At 28.8% G+C, this 9,701-nt stretch overlaps 1 long non-coding RNA gene across 1 annotated transcript; it reads right to left on the reverse strand.

Moving 5' to 3' along the window:
* Positions 1-2,281: 2,281 nt before the first annotated feature.
* LOC149515108 (uncharacterized) lies at positions 2,282-3,547 on the reverse strand. Its single transcript, XR_016327246.1, has 2 exons — positions 2,772-3,547; positions 2,282-2,595 (listed from the first exon to the last, which is right to left on the reverse strand). It is a non-coding gene; the product is annotated as an uncharacterized LOC149515108 (long non-coding RNA).
* Positions 3,548-9,701: the final 6,154 nt, after the last annotated feature.

The raw sequence follows: 9,701 nt of genomic DNA on the forward strand, positions 1-9,701 counted from the left end.
AAGAGAAAAATAAGGGGGACCAAAACAAAAAACTAAAGATGATTAAAAAAGTACTGACGTTTACATGAGTTCAGGCTGTGGCAAGAAGAAATTAACTGCCTATAACTTGACATCCTGCACGGTCCATTTAACTATGACCTGTAACTTATTCTGACTATTTCTTTTCTCATAAAATTCAATGAAACAGTTATGTTTTTTTTTTTTTTTGGTTGTAGGAAGAAAATAGTCAATAAAGTAATGAAAATGTAACTATATATCCTGGAAGGACCTAACCAGAAAACAAGTTAATTGAATTGGCTTGAACTTTCAAAGGTCTTCATTTCTTTTCTTTTTTTTTTTCATCTAAAGGTTAGGCATTAGTTGAATGTATATCATCGTTGAGAATAGAAGAAACCTTGACTAATTTTATAAGGGTTGATCAAATAGCAGTACTACAGCATTTGGAGCACATTTTAAAATCATAAAATTCAAAAGTTTATTCCAAAAAAAAAAACAAAAAGAACCTGCAGGATATGGTTTTCTCAACATTAAATCAGATTCAGAAAGACTAATTAATCTCTACTTCTTTTATTAACTTCGTTAATCATCAGTTGTTGCAAATCCATTTTTATTCATTGATTAAACTGAATGGTATAGTAATCAAACAAACTTCTGCCCACACATAAAGATCAAATTAAGGAGGAAATGGTCCCAAAACCCCACAAATTAGCCATTGTTTCTGTGTACTTTTATTGTCAGATTAGTATTGTTAGCAGTAAATGCATTTTTAATTTGTATTAGTTATTTACAAGGAAATATCTGATTCTTATGGCAAAGCTGTGGTGATATAGTAAGATTTTGACTCAAATATATGTTTGAGATAATAGCTTTACTCCATTAAAGCTTTGATCAAGAAATGAAAGACTCAGATATAACCCAAATCCAAAGTGTATTACATATTCATGATTGCATGGAACATATATAGAGTGAGAATGATTTATTTATTATGATCACATCGTACACTTTTAAGTTGTTTTTTTCTCCAGACTGGGTGGACCTGTTTGAAGAAGGAATGATTCAATCACACTTTCTTTTCACTTGTCAAAATGACATAACAGCTTTTGTCACTAAATGCCCCACTTGATATGGCTTAAGATTCTTCCTCAAAATCATGGCTGGTAACCAAGAAAACTACTTGCCTTTGAACCATGTATCACATCACTATAGCTAGTCCTCAACCAAGTTTCCACACCAGCCTCTAACCAAAAACTTGATGGAAAAACTCTAACTATATTCTCTTTTCATGGTCTTGCTTTGAATTCGATTGTTTGCTACAAGGGGAAAAGGTATTTATTGATACAACTAAAAAAATGAAAATTTCAAGTTAATTTTCTCAGTCTCTCTCAGGTATCCAAACAACAAGTCCATCAAATCATTTACCCCCTGATGACCCTATGGATAATCATGTGGCATTGAAAGATAATGCAAGGAGATTTGTCATTTAGAATCATATTGATTCCCATTTTGCTTAGTTACAGCTAATGCTGCATGTATTTTTTGTTTTTTCTTTTGTTTTGCATGTGGGACGTTCAGCCAGGATTTGCCTGACTAGTTATGTCCTCAAACCAATCAGAAACAAGGAGTATCTTAATTTATTAATTTCTTCATTTATTTTTCCAAGTTTTTCATGTGCATACAATATTGAAATCAAGCAGTTTTTATTGTAGATTCCTTAAAGGACCTGAGAAAGCTGACCTATATATAAAGCCTAACCTGGATAAAAAGTGTTCCACTAAAACCCCCAATCTGAAACATAACAGCATTGGAAGAATTAAACATATATGCATATCCTATTGAATTAAAATTAGATGTGTATACAATCTATTTTATCCAAAAACTTTTAAAGGGAAATAAAGAGTTAAGTGAAAACAAGATACAGTGTGTATTAGAAGATCAAATGCATAACATACACATGTTTCTTTGGAAATAAGGTAATACAAACAGAATGGAATCAAACCTTGGCTTGATTCAGGTCAAGTCTCAACGTGAATTAGATTCAATATTTCATCTGGTTGAGTATTCCAGATTTAAGTGAAACTGAATGCAATCTGAAACATTGGACACAAGTTAAATTTGAAGATATGCCAATGGAGCCAGTAATTAAAAGGATTATTCAACAAACTAGAAAAACATTTAAAAGATTAAAGAGAGACATGGTCAAGAACAAAATTTCAGGATAATTCCTGGATAAATGCCAGCTCCATGATGTTTGGAAATAGGTAGCAAGAATTTGACCAAGTAATTAATCCAACCAAACATTCAGATTTAAAAATTCCCATTTGAGTTTTTTGATTAGCTTCAAGGAATATTACATAATAAGGTAGGATAAAAAATAAAAAATAAAAATCTTCTCATAAAGGCAAACAAAACCCTAAATTCCATAAACCCTAACAAAGATGAAAACACAAAAAAGAAACTGTCACTGTACGGATAGTAAATAATACTATAGACCATAGAAGCTATAAGTTTCATCTAACCTTAATTTCTTCAAATTGAAACAGTCCATGTGTTTGATATAATTGCATCTCTGATCATCATCATCAGCATCATCATGTACTGCAAAAAGAAACAACAATAGAATAATAATTCAGCTTTTTCAGATACACATGCTAATTAAACGAATATCATATGATGAAAACGTCTGCAAGCCTACAAGCATATTTCAATATAAAAGAATAGAGGGAAAAAGAAAGAAAAGCCGAAAAAGGGTCTTAACATTAAGAAGAGCTCACCTTTTATAGCTGCAAAAGCTGTGAAAATCAAGATCTATGCAGGTTAACATGGATGTCTTGTAGTCATTTATGGCCGATGCAGCATCATCAAGATTCTCATGCTCAAATAAAAGCTATGAAAGCTGAATAATTCACGGTGCCAGGACCGCGGTGGCCGTGCTATATTTCCATGTGAATCTTGATGATGCTGCAGCAGCAAACAATGACTGATAATTAAAAGGAAATGTGAAATTTGCAGAGAAAGAAAGAAAAGAGAGCAAGGGGCAGAGGTTTTATTTTTTATGTGGCTTCACAAGCAATGCTGACGTGGCATTTAACAAATGGACGTACCGTCAAAAGAGAACCTTAACTAGAATATATACGGTTCCAAAACAAATTTGCTGAAAAGGGCAAAGTAAAAATAATCCAAAAATGAAAAAAAAAAAGTTTATAAGCATAAATATAAGACAATGTCTTTGTAATAATATATATACTTCATGGTTCTTAAATTTATGGATCAATTTTTTTTTTCTTTTTTCATCACCAAAGTTGAGCAAAGTTGACAAATCAAGTTGGCTTGTAGATTGGAGAAAACCCAAAACACAAAAAATGAGAAAAAATTTAAAAAAAAAAAAAAGAAAAATATGGGCTCTAACATTTTTGAAAGATTTGAGAGAGAAAGGGAAGAATGTTCAAAGAAGAAGTGCTGAGAAAAAAAACATAGAAAAAAATGATGAGATAATCAAGATCTAGCCAAGTCAATAAACATTATTAGATGAGAGAAGAGTTGGTGGAGGAAGAGGGGATGGTGTGAGGTGCTTATATACACACGACATCCTCAAGGGAGATTTTCAAGTGACTTGAAGATGCATGGAAATTCTATGCTCTCTCGACTTTTTTTTTCTTGGAGTAAATTTATATTTTAAATACCCCAAAGTTTAAGTAGAAAGAAAGATTCAAAGCACAAAGTTTTAATTCTTTAAAATAAAAATAAATAATCATTAAATCAATTTTGAGTTAATGTATTAATGGATTGATTTTAATAAAATATAAGATACTAGAAAACAAAGAAAGATTTTAAAAATTGAAATCAAAGGTTGGTGCAATAATTTATGTAATAAATTATAGTATGTGGTTGAATATTTAATCATTGGCTAAGCATCCCAAACTCAATTTATTACTGTGTTAATCTAGGACTTGACCCATTATTTTTCTATGATCATTATTTATTTATACACATGACTGCATCAAACATTGTGGTCCAACATGTTGGTCTGGACAGACAAATTATTTTCTTGCACAACAGAACTTCATTAGTTTCTTTCCTTTTTTATTTTGATCTTGAGATACAATAATGGAAGAGATCTATCTATTGGCAGAAAAGAAAACCTCCATTATATGTTCAATAAAGGTTACTTGTTGATTCAAAAAGATAGATTGATTGATTAAAAGTTCAAACCCTAGTTTTTGATGTGTGTATGATATTGTATGCTTGGTGTTGAAGATTTTTATAGTTATAATGAATTGGCACTCAAAAGTTTCCTTCTTTAATGAGAAAAAATGAAAAGACTTTCAATAGCAGAGACAAGCAGCCCTAAATCAATGTGGTAAGCTTATGGCTTTGTAGGGCTTGCTTAATGCTATTGACAAAGAAATGAGTGGTTGAATAAGACAGGGAAAGGAATCTTGTCAACTAAAAAAAAAAAATTAATAAGTTAAAGTAAGAATTAATAATATCAAAATAAATATTTCAATAGTCCAATCTAGAAGACGTGGATCAGCCTGCCTTGTTTTAAATAGGGTAAAAAAGAAGCAACAACTAACATTTTTTCCTTACCTAGACTTTACATAAGATGGAATTACCTTTCAGTCAAGCAATTTTAATGAAGATATATATATATATATATATATATATATGTATCTCAAATGGTAGACTGAATTTGGCTTTACATCCATTCTTAACATCATTTTTTAATGCAGTTTCACTCAAATTTCTTATATATATATCTATATATATATATATATATATGTCTGCAATTTTTGTGTCCCATCAATTGATGCTCATGAGAAGAACCTACTTAGAATAATTGGATTTGTTAAATGCATCATAAGAAACTTGCTTTTCAATTATATTCAAGCAATAATTGTTGTAGCTAGGCCTAAGTATAGGCTAGTATCGATACTATTGCTTTGGTATAGATAATTTGAGATATAGGATCTGATGTTTTGTAGTCAAATTCCCAGTTCATCAACTGTGTGTAACAGAGAGTCCAATGAGAAGACTACTTAGTTAGGCTGATCACGAACCCTTGAAAATTCAGTCAAATCAAGATACAAGGCATTAGCTAAGCACGAATCATGGTGACGAATCTCAAATTCTGAAACTCATTTCTTAGAAGGCTAAAATTTTGCAGCTCAAAAAAATCAACTTGTCATTATCTTCAACAGCTTGTGTAAGTTGTTTTTTCATGATTTTGCAATAAGTAGTGCTTAATTCCAGCTTTTCACTTTGCCGAAAGTAATCAATTTAATCAAGTTTTCAGCTTCATTAATGCATCTTACTGTATTTATATTTTCCTCTAATGACAGTGCCTAAGAACAAGTTAATGATAAGATTGGCATTTAGAAAAATTAACAGATGAAATCATCCATAATAATTATCATCTTCACAGCCATACGTACTTTCTCCACTAACCCTTGTCCTTGTCATTTGTCAAATTAATATATAGGATTATTTATCATGATTTTCCAGCTCTTCACCATCATCTAATCATAATCCATTCTTTTTCGTTATAATTATCATCAATCTTCCATTAAGTGTGTTCAAAACATCAAACTGTACTATGAACAGAATTAATTACCTTAAATAACAGCTTTTTTTTTTCCAAGTAGAGAGTCAAATTACTACAGGAAAGATTGAACTTTATCCTGTTTCCCACATCAAAGAATCTAACATTTTCTTGAACTAAAAACTGTAAAGACTCAAATGACAGCAGATTTTGAGATCATTATTCTATTTTTGACTGCATAAGAAGCTGAGTATAACAATTTCTTGTGCTGCAATAAAAAGGAAAATGGCCCTTTTCACATGTAGCAGAAGTTTTTTGGTTCAAATGAATATAATTATATAGATTATTGAAGAGTTTAATCTTCATAGAATATTATTAGTACCTTATGAATCCAAATACAATTTTTAAAGACAACTGGATTGTATTCCTTATGTTTACCCTTTCTGATATAGATTTCTAGACTTGGGTTGTTTGCAGACAACAGAAATTAGTGATAGGGTTTGTCATCATCTCCTTTTTATTTAATTTGGAGTCCAATTTGTCAAGCTGTCATAAAGCTAACATAGCACAAGGTAAGCCACTACAAATTATAGGCCTTGATTATATTTTTGTCAACAATATATCGAATTAAGGACAAATTGCTGGCAGGTTCCTTCCTTTATGTTAAAACTTCCATATGAAATCCCACCAAAGCATAAAAGATAAAAGAAGAGGAAAAAAGAAAATAAGAAGAAAACAAGAATGGCAGTATTGGCACCCACCTGAAATGGGACATCATCCATACACTCTGCAAGTATATCCTCTGAACTGCAACCTTTTCTGTTTTCATGAAAATGACATAATATCTTGAGTGGAAAGGAACAATTTTTAATTTCACAAAAACAATCAGAAAAGACCTTGAAATTTCAATGTGTCAAATTTTATTTAAAAGAAGGCCAATGCCATTAAAGATGGTAGAGCTTGTTGAAAGTTATGATAATGAGTAATAATTATATATAATTTGGGTAAAATATAATTTATAATTTTTAACTGCAGCTCTGCAAACTATTATGCTCAATGATTGTTCCTTTGGAGGTTGATTTCTTGATTTTATCCTTTTAATTGGTACCATTGTGGACATAGTTTCATTATCACAAACCTGATATTCTTGAAAATCTTTTGACCAAAACATGTACACATTTCACTTGCATCCATACAAAAACAGACTAAAACCAGTTGTCATTAATTTGGTGACCCTACAAAGATTCATTCAAACTTAATATTTAGCTGTGAATGAAGATCATGATGATGATCAGGTTACATATTGGCCAATGGCTGATGAGTACAGCAGAATTTTCTGCCATATTGCCATTTGTTATTACAGTGTTTTGGATTTGTTGTTAAGTAAATGGATTTAGTTACTTAGTGTGGTTTTTCATTAGTATGATGAGCTTCATTACACTAAATTGTCATAATCATGTACACGAAAAGGTAGACAATAGAAAAAAAAAATCATTTGCTGTTATGAGCACAAGAAATTCTTAGACAAAATATCATTCATATATGGCTGGATGCAAGGAATTAATATATATATATATATATATATATGAATGATAAACAACTTGATCTCCCTAATTTGTTGCATTGGCATCCAAAATTCTAAATTATAATGTAGGAAGCTGTTTCCATAGAGGCAACATGGGAAAATATAAAAATCATATTGGAAGTCATAAATTTCTATGCTAAATAAACAATTTTTTATGTAAAAAGTTTGGAAGTTTATGCAGCACCAAAGGAAAAAGAATATTCGGAAAGAGAAAAAACAAGAGAAATGGAAACATCAATTGTACATCACATGCAAATGTTGGCACAATTTCATTGAAAATCTTAATAATTTTATGGTGATTAGAGTGTTCTTCCCATCATACGTAACATCCAATGGTCTTCTCCTGCAAGCTTAGAACATCACTTCTAGCTTTTACTTTAGGTTATTAAAACTTGGCAACTTTTTTTTTTTTGGAATGGGGATTCTCGATTAGATTTTTTTTAGGAAATATTACATATAACAATCATTGAGTCAAATGTTTGGATGCTTAAAATTTACAAAGTTTAATTAATTAGATTTTCAATTTAAAATTAAAATGCAAAGTGAAATCGATAATCAAAATTTAATGATAACAAATATCATATCCAATTCGAAGGAAATCTTCAATGTCTCAAACCAAACACACCCTTAGAATCAATGCACAGAACAAACAGATGATCACATTGAGGAATGAAAACATGGTTCTCAATTCTTCCCTTTTGTAAGTTTTGGCCGGCCTTGGTTTATGAGTGACTAATCAACTCAGTATCACAAAGTTTGTCGAGCATTTCATAAGAAACTTTCAAACCCACGAATTGCTGAATTAATTTAATTAGATTCATTTTCCCCAAAGACAAATGGAGGATTTAGCTCTCAATGGGTGACATAGAGCTTGATTACTTCAAACTTTTTCCACTAGGACAAATAGTTTGGTAACAAACCTTATATTGAAATGCGAAGTTTTGTTTCTTCTTTCTTTTTTACTCCGTCAAGCATTACCAGTAGTGAAAACAACAAAAAATACAGCCAACAACTCAACAAAAGTACTTGCATGCTTTTTATATATGTAATTATGATTGAATTTTTTAATTAAACTTGAAATTTGAACTCAAAACTTTCAGTTTTGAAACTGATTTCAGTATCATTGAATTAGAGGCCGAAATAAACCCGAATTGATACAAAAAAAATAAAGATTGAAACTCAAAAAAATTCGAATCCAAAAAATTATGTATTTTAAAAAATTCAAAACTGATACAATAAGAATTTGTCATAACTCGAAATTTACAATGATTCGAATTCAAGATCGATATGATATTAAACACGTAAAAAATCAAATTATAATCCTAAAAAATTGATTTTTAAATAAATAAAAAATAAATATTTTTCTTAACTAAACATTTTAAATTTTAAAAATGTTGTTATAGATAATTATTAAATAATTATATCAATAATAATCAATAAAACTAATGTTAAATTTTTTATTTCGATTATAAAATAAATTTAATTTGAAACACGTTAAATATTAATATCTAACAATTTTTAATACTGTCATCTCATTATATTTACAATAATTATCACTATAAAATAAAATATAATATTATTAATTTAAAATTTAATTTCATTATAAAATAATCATTTACAATATATAATTGATTCATTATACTTATTACATATAATTAAATTTTAATTTTAATATATTGATAATGCAAATATAAAAAAATTATATCATAATTTTAATATTTGATTTAATTTGATGTTTTGAGAAAAACATTAATACCATTATTAACAAAAAATTAACTTTAAATTTTTTTTAATGTTTCAAACATATTATATTAAAACATTAATTTTACTTGAAAATAAAAAAAAAGATTATCTTATAAATTAAAATATATTATTTTAAAATTGAAATATAAAGATAAAAAAAGTTAAATAATTAAATTAAACAATACAATATCCGAACAAATATAATAAAATAAAAGATGTTCTTCAATTCCTAAAATAACCAAAGTTCACAAATTTCTAAGAATAATGCATCATCATCAAAATTGTGCCACCCAAATAAACAAATTTTGACCCTACAAATTACAATCAAAGCAACACAATTATTGTTAATAAAAAATTTTCAACTTTTTTGTTAATAAAAAAATTATTATAAAGTAAAATATCAACATACATTGTAATAAAGAACTCTTAATCCTCTTCCACAAGACAACTAATTCAATAGTGCTACAGTCCTTCCCAATCCAATATTTCATCTTCTTTTTCATATAATAACATAAATAAAAATAACCATATAATCATTAAAAAAACTTAATAAAAATATGGTCAATGATAATAAAATCTTACCATATTGATTTATTTATTACATCATATCCGAATAACTAATTACGAGTAGTAATTAATATTTCTGCATTATGGGAACAAAGACAATTTTTTTTTTTTTTTGATAACTCTATTACCCATACTAAATACTGATTCAGAAGTAACTGTGATAATTGAAATACTCAGCATACCCTTGACCATGAGTGAAAGAATAGGATATCGAAATTTATATTTTTTTTCTAATAATTAAGAACATCAAGTTGCTTCTCACAATCT

The sequence above is a fragment of the Durio zibethinus genome, chromosome 14 (genome assembly GCF_047325235.1).
Source record: "Durio zibethinus cultivar Kanyao isolate XHJ-2024 chromosome 14, ASM4732523v1, whole genome shotgun sequence".
Lineage (NCBI taxonomy): Eukaryota > Viridiplantae > Streptophyta > Magnoliopsida > Malvales > Malvaceae > Durio > Durio zibethinus.